General features: G+C 40.2%; 2 long non-coding RNA genes across 2 annotated transcripts in view; one reads left to right on the top strand and one right to left on the bottom strand.

Annotated features, from left to right (window-relative positions):
* Nucleotides 1-4,501, bottom strand: part of LOC135102948 (uncharacterized) — a 7,074-nt gene extending 2,573 nt beyond the window's left edge. The window contains exon 1 of the long non-coding RNA XR_010269873.1: nt 2,861-4,501. This is a non-coding gene — a long non-coding RNA (uncharacterized LOC135102948). The remainder of the gene's footprint in view (nt 1-2,860) is intronic.
* LOC135102947 (uncharacterized) overlaps nt 1-11,195 on the top strand; it is a 51,900-nt gene extending 40,705 nt beyond the window's left edge. The window contains exons 3-4 of the long non-coding RNA XR_010269872.1: nt 4,521-4,683; nt 10,709-11,195. This is a non-coding gene — a long non-coding RNA (uncharacterized LOC135102947). The remainder of the gene's footprint in view (nt 1-4,520; nt 4,684-10,708) is intronic.
* The last annotated feature ends 3,245 nt before the right edge of the window (nt 11,196-14,440 follow it).

Raw genomic sequence — 14,440 nt, forward strand, 5'->3', positions numbered from 1 at the left:
AAATGATGAAGTCAAGACTCGCCCCTCGTGTCTCACCCAGCACGCCGCGTGCGCCTCCGCCTCCAATAGTCTCCCCGCCACGCATTGTGAGGCAACAACGTAAAAGTAGGCCATTAGTGGAGAAGAGAGATGGAGGACGAGGGAGAGGAGAGGAGCAGACTGGTGATGAGGGAGGAATAGGAGGAGGTTAAGTAAGAATGATGAGGAGTGCCGAAGGCGGGGACTAGGAAGGAAAGGAAGGAGGGAGGAGCACGATAACCTTTTCAGCCTCTGCACCCTCTCCGCGGGGCTCCACGGCTAAATAAATGATTGTGGGTGTAGAGGTAAGGCCAAATCCGGGTACACCTTCCTAAAAAGGTGTGTAATCCGTTTTTGTGATGATTTTTTTTTCACTTGCAATACGTTTATCATTCCTTTGAGATATTATGAAAGCAGCCTCATTGTATGTGATCATTGTATGATTATGGTGGAGCCAAAGAAAGGTCTGTAAATCAGTCACTTTTGTAGTCCCTGGAACACTGTCAGCAAGGCGGAAAACTTGGGCTGAGTAAGTGGAAAGTTTTGTGCAGCAAGGTCGCAGGAGGCGTGGAGGCACGCAGTTAAGGAAGAGCAACCAGGAGGCATAAAAACAGAGGTTGGAGATAATACTGAGACACAACATTGTTATAGTTTGTGAAGTGTTGAGTACTGGCAAATAAGGAAGGATGGTTGATGAGACGAATTACTTTTGACTACATTATTTGGAAGAGTTGAAGTGAAGGCCTTATCCTATGATAGCCGCGCTCCGCATAAGGACGGTCTAGGACTAACGTGTGTGGCAGGGAAGGTAAATGGATGAAAACAACAGAGAGTATACATACTGATTTGAAAAGTGCAGCGATGTTAAATTTTCCGGTTCACACTTTTATTAACGAACATCTAAAGAGGAATTGGCTATATGATTGGTGACATTATTAAAGTATAGGTAATACTTGTTTGAAATGTAAACAGGTAGTAGACAGTTGAAGGAAATGAGTTTTCGAGGTAATGAAAAAAGAAAGTTTGCCTTATACCATTCAGACATTATGGAAAGCCGTACAGATGTGTGTTGTGCATAGCATCTCTCTTCATATCTATTGCGAAGATTGCCCGGTAATCCTCTCATCAGCATAAGAATTCTTGATCATTATTATTATTTTTTTTTTCATTCTACAAGTATTACAAAAGAAGGAAAGAGGGGTGCCAGAACGGAGGCTCGTAAGACTAAGGAAAAGGAAAGTGATACACCACAGCAGCAATGGCTTGAAAGCAAACTATAAATCAGTGAAGAGATGGATATAAACTGTAAAAGGATAATTTGAAAACTAGAATTTATGGCAGACTGTCAAATGTTTTTTATGTGTCTAAGGCAGCGATAAAGATTGCACTGAATTTCGTAGGGAGGATAACCAGAATGCAATTAGGAAAGGCAGGAGATCGCTAATAGATCGTAATTTAATTTACTAGGAATCTGAACCGTTGATCAGAACTAAAATAAATAAATAAATATATAAATAAAAATGTATAATTAAAAGAAAAGAAAAAAGTTGGTAGGTGCTTGACAGCCTTCCAACTGATGATATAGACTTTAGAATTAAAAAGCAGGAAGTCAGAGCTACAGAATTAAGAGATTACAGCGATTACCTGGTTCCGGATAGGATAAATGTGAAGAAAGTACCAGTTAGGAGAGAGAGAGAGAGAGAGAGAGAGAGAGAGAGAGAGAGAGAGAGAGAGAGAGAGAGAGAGAGAGAGGAGGGGGTAGAGAGAGAGAGAGAGAGAGAGGAGGGGGTGAAGTTTGACAAGGTAGTATAGGAACACGAGCTTTGTTTCTGAGAACAATAGGCGGGAATCCTTCAGGACCCAAAGCCTCCCGAGGGTCAAGGAGAGAGAAAACAGTACGAGTAAACACCATTGCTAAAGATCTAATTATTATGTAGCCCATATTTAGTCACAGGCGGAGGTGAGAGAAGAATAAACCTCGAGTGTTGATTTTCAGAGGAGGTCTGAGCGAAGAGTTCAGTTTCGAAAGAAAAGAGAGATCGGTGGAAGTTATGCGTTGGTTCAGAATATGGATAAGGCACTGTACCAACTGCTGTAGGACACTGCAGATTGCAAGAGTATAGATTTGATAATTTTTTCGTTAGAAGAAAAAAAAAGAGAGATGCCTAATAAAGCTCATGATTAATGACACTTTCTCTCCTGTGACTGAAGAATAAAAGGAAAATGGTTCAAGGTGGGCTCCACTTTCGAAATTAACAAAGAAATGTAAATAGTGATTACTGGAATAAGATGCGAAATATAAATGCAACAGTAATGAATTTAGATAACGACATGGTGATAATTCTGTTATCGAGGCCTTGGTAATGGTATCAAATTATATAGTTTCGTATACAGACACAACTTCCAGTTTTGAATGAAGAAGAACGGGAAGCTAAGAGAGAACAAAATGAAGACTGCTGCCTATAGTCTTAGGCAGCCGTATCTCTGTAAAAAAAAAAAAAGGATGAGGCTCAGAGGAGGACAAGTGATTCGAGGACACCTTTTAATGTCGGAACCTAAGAGATGGTCCCTCCTGATGATACTTCTGGTACGCATCCCAGGTGAAGAATCCGAGGCGCATTGTGATCTACACATATCCATTCCTTTGAATACATTTTTTTATTTAAGGTTGCGTTCATGATAGATTTGTAATGCAGTGTGAAAAGGAATAGAGATCATCTTTAGGGAGCAGGCAGCGACGATCACTTGCTACTGAAACACGGAAAGAAGCGGTCAGTGAGAACATGGCGAGACTGGACGAAAAACTTGCAGCGCCGCCTCAGCACCCATGGGTAGCACTTACCTTCCCGTAACAGCAGGTGTTCAGCTGGCCACTTTGACGCTGCTCTGACTTCCGCGCTGCTACGTCTCTTGCCTCTCTGCCACGGCGAGGGACGCGTCTGCAAGATTCGCTCTTATTCTCACAAAAGCTTTGATGCAAGTAAATTCCAATGTCGTCATGATGAATAGTCCTTGACAAATGTGTATTCATATTTCAACATTTTTACATTGTACCATTTTAAGGTTTCTCAACAAAAACATTACTATCCGCAGAAAAGCGGATACCACTACAGGCACAGACTGCCGGGCTAAAAAGAAAAAAAAAAAAAGAAAAGAATGTTGTTTATCATGTTTATTAAAGCCCATAACAGCACATTCATTGCACTGCTTCTTCAGAACATACGCAGTCGCCCTGCGTATGTTCTGCATCACTTAGACCTGGCTGTGATAAGTGTCGGCGCGAGGATGCTTATTTTTTCGTGTCGTGGAAGATGGATGGGTCTGTATGCATTAAGGAGAAGAAGAAGAAAAAAAAAAAAAACTGCCCTACTCAGGTCTTCAGCAGAGGACCGTGAGGTGGCCGGGGGATGGGATGCCTCGCCGTCAAGTACCAGATTTTATCACATCCTGGCCGCAGCCTCGTGTACCAAGGCTCCTTGTGAAATTGCCGAGTAAAAAACATGGCCCAAATTACCCATATGATGAGCCCTTGCAAAATTTCAGTGACGGCCAAGATTAGCCTTGCACGCTGCCGACCCACCAGTGGGAGGAACGTGGGGGGGTAGAGATGCGGAGGCGTATATGTCAAGGTGACGCAAATATCGTCACAGGTGGCGCTAACTTTCACCTGGCTTTCTGTTTGGTGTGTGTGTGTGGTTCCAGGCCAGGTGGTTAGCCTGCGCTCTTTATGCCGCTGTAACTTTGACAATTTTAATGCCAGCCCCTGATCTTCAGACACGAATGGATGTTTCTATATCTGGCCGCGCTTTCTCACTCTGCGGAGAGATTCGCAGAATGAATGGTGACGATTCAAGGTGAACACATCGAGTGTTGTTGCGTAGCAATGGTCACAGTTTGCACCCTCAGCCTCAAATAAATTAAAGTAATTTTACTATACTGCAGCTAAAGGTCGGCGAGTTACTCACATGACGGCGATGGAAACCTGTACACTACCTCAAGTATACCGCCCTGCCGCACACCGCGGATCTCTTTCCATTCGTGAAAAAGAAAAAAAAGTAATAATAATAAAAATAATAATAAAAATAATAATAATAATGATAATAATAATAATAAATAAATAAATAAGTAAATAAAATAAACAAATAAATAATATTGGCAAAACAAGCTTTCCTGTGCTATATCGGTACCGTGCCTTCTCGTGCTGGAGGGTGGCGGGTAAAGCAGTCCGCCACACCCACACACGCACACACCCACTCTTCTCACATTCACTTTCATGCTCTCTTCCGAGGTACACGGCAGTAATACGATGTCTGGGAATGTAGGGCACCTGTCTTGTTGCTCGAGTCGCGGTTTAGGGAGTGTCGTGCACTGTAATGACATACTTGTTACAGGTTAATAATGATGATGTATTATGACATTCTTTTTTTTACTTTCATTTCTATTCACCCTCTCTGTCTGTATTTATTTATTTATTTATTTATTTATTTTTTTTTCAATCTCAGGAACAAGCTTGTCTCCCTTACTAGATGTTGAGTGAAGAAAGCGTGGACCACTAACCACCACCCCACTGACGACTGCACGGTGAGCCAGCATCGCGCGTGTTGGGTCGAAGTTAAATAGATTTGCAGGAAAGATAAAGATAGATCACTCACTTCAGGTCATAAGGTGAGTGTTGAAATTCTTCCCCCCAACACGTACGAGAGAGAGAGAGAGAGAGAGAGAGAGAGAGAGACTCCTTCCTCCTATCATTTATGTTCACGGCCAATCATCGTTCCCTCCTCCCTCTCCCTGTCCCTTCTGTTCCTCTCCCCAGTCTCTCTTTTATGTCCGTCCGAACATACAGAACCATATTCTGAAACACTTCTGCCTGCACCTCCACTACTTTCAAAATGCTCTTGTTGAGGTTACACAGATTTTTATTTATTTATTTATTTATTTATTTTTTTTTTTTTGCGGTTCTAGTGACAGATTAATAATGTTCCTACGTTATAAACAGGAGAAACACTCTTGAGAACCCGACTAATTATTTCTGTGGCCTTGGAAATTGGCAGCGGCGAGAAAGCAAAGCGTTTCAGAATACGGGGCTGTGGTGGTACTGTACTGAACCTGGTACATTGACATGAGGCACTGAAGTTTCATTGCGGAGTTTCTCTTCCTCTATATAATTTTTTTTCTCCGGTTCCTCTTCTTTCCTTGCTATTATATATTATTTATTTGTCTTATTTATTGCTTTCCTATGGCGGTGATATTTTAGGTCATGGTCTGATTATTACTGGATATCATCTTTGTAATCTTTTTATTCGTCCTCACATCCACTTTCTCTTTCATTGTGTAATTTCAGAACCAGCGCTCTGCTTCATTTGTAGATTTACTTAGAAAAATATAATCTGCAGATCTGAAATTACGTATTCTCAGATTAGCGTAATTCTTCCTCTTTTAATTCCAGGTAATTAAAGTTCTTTTTTTTTCATACCGCAGTGAACAGTTTAGGAGAAATAGGGTCACCTTGTCTTACGCCTCTACCTTTTTCTTCCCCACACTGACCTTATGTAGTTTTATAGCGATAGTGCTTTTCTGCTAGTTCTCTTTCAATGCCTCCACGTGTGTTTGCTCTGCCTCAATTCCTCAGTGGTTTCATAACTGCTGAGGTTTTCACCGAGTCGAAGGGCTTTTTCTAGAACTACGGAAGTCACGTATAGAGGAATATTTTCTCTGACATTTTTTTTTTCCATAACTTGATTAATGACAGGAACGTGGTCAGTTTGTGAATACCTGTTTCTCTCCCTTTCCCCATCCTCCCTCCCACTCTATTCCCATACAAGGTCAGTCTCTCTCTCTCTCTCTCTCTCTCTCTCTCTCTCTCTCTCTCTCTCTCTCTCTCTCTCTCTCTCTCTCTCTCTCTCTCTCTCTCTCTCTCAAAGCCACACACAAAGCTGATATAATACTTAGAAGCAAATAGCAAAATTCATCGGAGCATTATCGAATCATGACAGGGCGACTGCCAGACAGTCTACACAGCTGACGCAGTTTGCATAGTTTCTCAAGTTTATCTCATTCTGCGCATCACTCGTATTGTTTAACGCTTTTTTCCCTTATCGGTACTGTTCTCAAGGGCTAGAGAGATGATTGGCTGTGTTATTATCAATTGTTTTCCTACTGATGATGCACGCCCCTCGTTAAACTATTACTAGTCATGAAAACAATCATGAAAACGTAAATAACATCCATATCAGTTTGTTTAATGTATGAGGTAGACGATGAAGTGTTTAGGAATACGGTCTTAAGTTATAGATTAGCTCAGGTTATTACTAGGCATATTTCTAGAACAGATACTGGCAAACCGCATTAAGAAACCAGTAAATGCTTAAATGGTGTTGAGGCTGTTTGTTAAGTTTGAAATTGAAGGATTGAACTTCTGAACGGTAAGGACAGTTTCCCAGTTATTACTTCACTAGAGTAAGCATAGGATATTTGATTGAGCAAAAATGTAACTACGGGCACCAAAGTTACTCGATCACTCGTTTTGCAGTCAAGGGTTCTTTTTAAAGTTGTAATCTAATAACCTTACACCAAACCTTTACTAAGTTAAAGGGAAGACCAAAGAAGAGAGAATAAAGTTGGTGTAACCTCCCCTCGCCGTCCTGTCCTATTTAACTCATTCAGGAAAGCACATGTTTATTATTTCAAATTCTTCCTATGTAAGGAATAAGCCTGAATCCGCCAGCTCCCCAACACTACGAAGTCTTCCTGCACTGTCTGGCTTCACTCTGCCTGTACATACAACACTGCGTCACATTTGTTACTGGATCACTTGTTACCTGGATTATAATTTAGTTCAGTGGACAACCATTTCTCATGGTAAATAGTAATAATGTTAAGAATTTGAATGAAGATTGACCGCTAGAGTTACGTATTATGTAAATGTAGGTATTGACAGAAAGCAATAGGAGGAAAGGAAGTGCTGACGCATGTGTGACAATAATGGGTATATTAGTGAGGTGGTGAACACTTGTTAGTGAAGATGCGCATGACAGTCAAGAGACGGCAGAGTTAAGTACCAAGTAGTTGCTTAGAACAAAAGATCATTGGGAGCTAGACACATTTCCTGGTGCTGCCTGATGTGAATGCTAAATAAAACGTTTCATCTTATCTGCCAATCAGCATTCCTCATTGAAATCCTGTAAGGTGGTCAGCCTGTTAGAGTCTTGTCGTCAGTAAGACATGCCTCGGTCAAGGTGAATCCGACACGGCTTCGAAGCTGGTCAACAAAAGTTCCGTTGGACCTGTTGAATTCCGGGCTGTTTAGTTTACAGGTGGGCGCTGCCGAGGGAAGACGATTCACAAGATTTATGCTAGTACCAAACCATTGATTTCAGTAGTACTGTTGGGTTCCAGCGTAGTCAGGGCACAGTTACTACAGATGAATGGATACCTCGCAGACTGTAGCGATGAGTCATTATTATACTCCAGGAGTGACACCGGCTTGTAATTTGCAAGGCTATGCTTATTCCACGTATATGTAATTCCATTGTCTTGTTTACAGATTCTAGTAGCAGTCGTGTAACAATCCACCTGGGCACTGGGGATAAGACCAACTCCTCTGGAACAAGCAGTTATCTTTGAAAAGATTTTAACAAATTAGAATACTTGCTATTGCAAAAAAAAAAAAAAAAAAAAAAAAAAAATTGAAGCCATAATCTTGTCTACATCAGTTGCTTGGATATTCTGATAGATGGAGTGGTATTGGTTAAATTATGGGGTGTTTATTCAAAACAGGTCTAGTCATCAACTTTAATTTCAAGAGAATCTCAACCACTACCTTTATACCATGCAATAATAAGCATATAACATCTTTGTTAGTGTCTACAACAGTAATGAGTGTGACAGGTTGCAGTATCCTTCCCTGAACTTGCTCATACATTAAGCTGCATTCTTGGCAAGCATAGATTGCATTTGTGGGACAATTTAAAATATTAAGTTCCTTTACATAGGTTAACACAGGCAGATGGGTGCACTTACTAATTTAGTTTTAACTATCCAAAGTTATACAGTACTGGAAAATATCACATCACGTATTAGAACAGAACCGGCACCATACAAGGACCAAGGTGTCATTGGGTTAATGAAATGCAGATTTACTTAGCTTGGTTTTATTTAGCTTGGAATATATTTTAGAAACACAACCTAGTTATTCAAATGAAAACAGGCTGCGTAATTATGAATGGAGATAGAATACTGATAATGTAGACAGTAGAACAATGGAGGTGGCCTGAAAAGCAAGAACTTGCTGGAAAGGGCATGGCATGGTGCATTTTCATGGACTATAGAGCAAGGTGCAGGAGAGCAAAGAGGAAGAGCAGATGTCAGTTAGCCAGCAGAACGAATGGCATAGCAGAGCAGGTGGGAGGTAAAAATGATTTCCTGATTTGTTATAAACTCGCAGGCACAATTGAAGGTAGTATGAGTGTGTGCAGGCACAATTGAAGGGTAGTATGAGTGTGCAGGCACAATTGAAGGGTAGTATGAGTGTGTGCAGGCACAATTGAAGGGTAGTACGAGTGTGCAGGCACAATTGAAGGGTAGTACGAGTGTGTGCCACAAGTGCAAGAAAGTAAGATTGGCTGAAGAGGATGGGAGATCAGATTGCAGTGAATGATTGTTGTTAGTATTCTATCAAAGATCAGTGTATGGAAATAGAACAGTGAGCACCACTGGCATGTCTGGGAGCTCTTGGCCAAAGTATAAGATCTGAAAAGTTCATAGGTGATACCTTACAAGACAGGGGTAGTTGGTGTTAGTGAAATAATTCAAAATGGGAAGGGTTTAGTCCAAATGGAAAACCTGAATGCACACTGGAAAGGGGGAATATTTTGGGTTAGGTGTATGTAGTTAGGGATTTCAGAAATTTTACCTGGGAAGGATGGAGACCAGGTTACAGGAGAAATGGGGATAATGGATGGAGGTAAATCTATATTCCCTTGTCAGAAGTCAGATAAAATGTTGGCTAAGATGTTGGATTGCTTTGTATAACAAGATACCATATACTGTGTTTTGCAGGAATTGTAGGGAAAGATTGCTGAAAAGATTAGGTGTATTCCTATGTAGATACTGGTAAAGATGAGGAGGATGAAGGGTTGTTGACATGGTGATACGGCTTTCAGAGTGGTTACTGAATGAAATATATCTATTTTCTGAAAAGATAGTTCACTTCAGCTAACAGTAACTGGACATGAAATTTGTTATGCCCAAAGGAGTGCTTTTAAAATATAAGTTACCATAGTTTTTAGATGACAAGGAGATTATGAAGTACACTGTGTATAAAAAAGCTTTGGTCTCATTGCTTCCCTAGATGGGTGTTGGTCTACAGTGGTACATTGTCATTGGTGTGACATCACATTTGCCTGCTGGACTTCCCTTTGAGATCTCTGAACTAGATAGACTTTTCTGTTAACCTTGTGTCAGACTTGTGGTCTTGAAATGTTTCAAGTAACAAGCTTCATAGTGTTGTAAGAGTCATAAGGACTCCTTACCTTAGACATATCTATCTGACTTGATTTTATTTATTTATTCTTTTACAAAGCCACCCTAGTTAGGCTCTGGACAGTCTGAGGTATTTATTAAAATATTTGCCATCATGCAAGCATATTAACCATTGTTACTACTGTATGTGTGTGTGTGTGTGTGTGTGTGTGTGTGTGTGTGTGTGTGTGTGTGTGTATTGTATGTGCGTGCGCGTGCATGCACAGTTTTCTAGTGTTGTACCATTATCAGAACCTCAGACACTGGTGGGACACAGTATGACACATTGCCAGGCAAATGATAAGTTAATTGTTTACTAGGGCCCCCTGTGGATGAATTGATGAATCACTTTTTTTTTTATTCTGATCCATAAGTTAGGTTGTTACTGGTTTGTTTTTTGTCTTCCCTCTCCACAGTATGTGATCTCAAAATACTCTGTAGGTTAGGTTACTTTTTTTTGTCTTCCTTTTCCTCTTACTGTGATACTCCATATTTGATACTCCATATTTTCTCTCTCTCTCTCTCTCTCTCTCTCTCTCTCTCTCTCCCCCTATGTGGCTTGATATTCCTGAATTCTCTCAACTCTTCATAATACTCCTCTACATTCTACAATTTACCCTGCCCACATTTTGCTGGGGGTGCTCTTAATTTATGAGTGAGATGGTTTGTTTACATTCCAGTCCCCAAAAAATCTTGGTTTGTTTAAATGTAGAAAAACTCAGTGCTCCTCAAAAAATCTTCCTTCTAATAGTTTAAGGTAGGTGTGGTAATGTGGAAAAAATTAACTATTTATATTGGAGACGAGAATTAACTATATATATTGGAGACAAGACTAAGTTGTCAACCATATAATGCATTATATGCTCTAGGTGCTGATAGTAGTTAGACCTGCCACAGTGGAGTGTGTGTGTGTGACCAGAGTAAAACACCTGAAATAAATTACAGCAATCTTTGAAATGGACAGAAATGGTCAAAGCACAAGAGGCTCCTACAAACAGGAACAGTCCACTAATTAAAAATAAGATTTTAATCTAACATAGATTATATATATCTAGATTATAATATATATCTAGATTATATATAATATCTGTATACCAGGCCAGACACGGCACAAAATATAAAAAAAATATCCAGCTGTGGATGAAAGGCTGCAAGTTGATGTTTTTTCCAGAACCACGTGACTCCTGAACCTGCCACAACCCACCCCTGCCTCCCTGTCTCACCTTTCCACCAGGATGGTGTTCCTCCAGCTCACTGACTTGAGTAAATCCAGGTGCTAGACAGGACCAGCAACAGCAACCTCCAGTCCATGTGTGCTGGTGACCTCATCCTGGCAGCTATGTCTAGGAAGGTTGGGGCAAGGTCAGAGTTGAGGGCAATATTGCTGAATCTGTAAGCAGGCAGACGTGGCACCATTAATTCTGAGATTGTAAATAGGGTCTGCCACTAATTCTCTGAGATTCTAAGTGTTTCAGTTACTAAGGCCTGCTGGTATAATTTTGTAAATGTCTTCCATTTTCCTGAGATGCTTCTAAAGAGAAGTCATGTATGTAATTAGTAATGAAGTAATCTTAAACAGGTTTATCATTAATGTATGGATTCTATAACATTAAATGTGATGAGTCAAGATACTGAAGAAGGAAGTCGTCTATCTACAAGTTTGTCTTTTAGAATTTCTTTTGGTTCTTTGTGGAGTTTGTTGAAATTGGGTATCAATTGTTCAAGATCCTTTTCATATCACTGTTGTTGTCACTTTATGTATGTCTTCAACAGTAAGTAACATGGGTAAAGATACACTGAAAAGAAGGACATATCTAACCATATGTCTTATCTATATACCAGGCCAGTAATTCCACATGGGATGGCCCAGACAAAACACACACACACACACACACACACACACACACACACACACACACACACACACACACCATTTTACACTTTAAGCCCTGTCAGCCCTGGTGGAAAAGGATAATCTCATGAACCAATTTACTACACCAAAGTGACAAATACTCCTGCCAAACTGTAATTTCACCAATCCTATGCTCTGTGGGTTGACACTAAGGGTGAACAAGGAGTGAGTCCACAGGAGGCCTTTGAAACTCACTGGACCAACTTACTATACCACACAAGCTTAAAGGAAGCCATGTCAGTGATAAATATTCTAGCAACACTATTGATAGAAAAGAAGCAAGTCCACAGGTGACCCCAGACAATCACTGGATGCATAACTTGATCCCAGGGCCTCTTACTAGAAAGAACTTGTTTCCTGGTAACTTTTATATCAAATATAAATGGAATGGACTTCCCCATGACAAGCCTAAAATGACCAAGGTGGTAGCCTTGGTCACTGGTATAGAAGATACAGGTGTTGTCCAGTTCCCCAAGTTCCTGCAGGGCATTCACCACCTGCAGGAGGAAGGATGGAGGGTGGTTAGATAGTTCAATAAAGACAGGATTACTTTAAAGAGGATGAAAATCTTTGTCTATATATATATACCAGACTAACAATCCCACACAAGGTGGCCCAGACAAAACACCAAAGACTTGTATACACATGAATCACACTCTTAGCCACATTGGCCCCTGGTGGAAAGGGACAGTCTCCTGAACCACCATACTACATCCTAGGAGCTCAGGTATAGCACAGCTGGCCACACATTTCCAGTGAAGCAGACACACAGAGGAAGCAAAGAAAATAATACATGACTAAAAAAAAAGGGATGTGTGGACACTTGGGTTGCATTTACACCAAATGAGTCAAGTTGAATCACATCTTGATTCTACATGACTCGCCACTCAAGGGAGGATAATTTTCTAAAATTTTACAGGAACCATTCACACTAAGTCACATTGAGTTGAGTTGTCATGAATGTGGCCAGACCCATTTTTTCACCAGTTATCGTGGATCCACTGTGGCCTGCTCTATGTGATCCAAGTAATGGGGACAAGATCATGTCATTCCACCTCTAAGGAAAAAGGTTGCTGATGAACTGAATTCAACAGGTAAGAATATATTAAAATAATAGCCTATGTCATGGTGTGTTGAAATAACAGCCTAGGATAGTACTTGTAACAGGAAATAATACATTTTCATTTATTCAGTTGTTACTAATCATATACTATCATTACACAAACAGAATCAGCCATAGATAGCCTATCAAGTATCATCAGGAAATACATGACTAACAGCACCAAACTTGGGTCTCTTGGTGTCGAGTTGGTGGATAATCCACCAATACTCTCTGTTTCTCTTTCTTTGCTGCCAAATCCACAACAAAGCATGTAGGACAGTGAGAGAATGTGTGTCCATACTCTTTGGCATCTAACACGATACTAATAAATGTGATGACTTTTTCATTGTAAATGGAAATGAATCACTGACTTGAGTCAAATGACTCTGATGACAAAACTCAACTTGACTCAACTCATTTGGTGTGTATGGGCCCATAGGGTCAGTGAAAAGAATATATCATAGTTTACTCCAATGGTTAGTGCTTCCTACAATGTTTACCAATTACAAAGTTCGTGACAATATACTGTGCTGCTTCTACTGCTCTCTATTCAATGTCACTGTTATCATGAAGAAAGATTACACTTCACCACACATGCACACACACACACACACACACACACACACACACACACACATATAGAGAGAGAGAGAGAGAGAGAGAGAGAGAGAGAGAGAGAGAGAGAGAGAGAGAGAGAGAGAGAGAGAGAGAGAGAGAGAGAGAGAGAGAGAGAGAGAGAGAGAGAGAGAGAGAGAACAATTTCTTAATCAAGATGTAAAATGAGGGTAATGACTTAAGAGTCATTGGTTTTTAAAGGGTTCTAGTGGCAGATTAACAAGATTTCTATATTATTAACATAAGAAACACTTTTGAGAATCTCCACTACATTCCAAAACCTCTAGTTGAAGTTACACACGTTTCTAAGGGTGTTTTTATGATTCTGGTAAATTAAGCACTGCATTGAAAGGGTCACATTTGCCATCAGTGCGTCACATCATCTTTGGTAAAACTAAACAGGGAAGAGGTTCTTCTGATCACTATTTCTTGCCATCTCACAAAGCCACATGTTACGTTGTCCTTGCATGTGCATCACACATTGCAATAGGAAAAGAACCACTCGACTACTATCCTTAAGAACTACTTACTAATGTCCTGTCATGACATGGCTGAAGACGTCTACAGATGAATGGTTGATGTATGACTAGCCAGCATGCTTATTACAGCCTGTCACTATGAAAACAGCCTCTTGTAAAAAGGAACATTAGCTTCACAATGGGTTTCTGATGTGATCTCTGTGGTGAATTCCAGAATGCTGCGAATATACTGAATACATAAGTAATGATCAGAGGAATCATGTCCCAAGAGGATACCTTTCCCTCTTGGTCTACACTTTCCTCTTTTAACCACTATGTATATATGTATACTCAACATTCATATCACAATATTATGCACAACTACTACATATTACTGTCTTTTGCAGGTATAAGTACAGCATTGCAAAAAACGTCACCCACTTCACATCTACATATGTCTACAAAATCTGTAAATTTATCTACCCGATCTACAAATGGCCTATAAAATTCACTACACCGGTAATGAAGATTTGTGGCCAACCTTCAACACTTCTTTGGTACATCTCTGAGAATCCCCCCCCCTCCTCCTCCTCCTCCCATACCTTTTGGTTACACCTGCAATAGTAGTCTGGTCTCTGTTGTATGTCTTGCATGCTTAATCCAAAGGGCTGCATCTCCTCTTCCCTCACATCTTTGCTTTAAGTAGTACTGAACCCTGGAAAAAAATAATGAAAAGGGCATTGAAATGGCATTAGTAGTATTGAATTCTGAAAACAAAAATAAAAATAAATAAAAAATAAAAATAAATAAATATAA

The sequence above is a fragment of the Scylla paramamosain genome, chromosome 8 (genome assembly GCF_035594125.1).
Source record: "Scylla paramamosain isolate STU-SP2022 chromosome 8, ASM3559412v1, whole genome shotgun sequence".
In the NCBI taxonomy this organism is placed as follows: domain Eukaryota; kingdom Metazoa; phylum Arthropoda; class Malacostraca; order Decapoda; family Portunidae; genus Scylla; species Scylla paramamosain.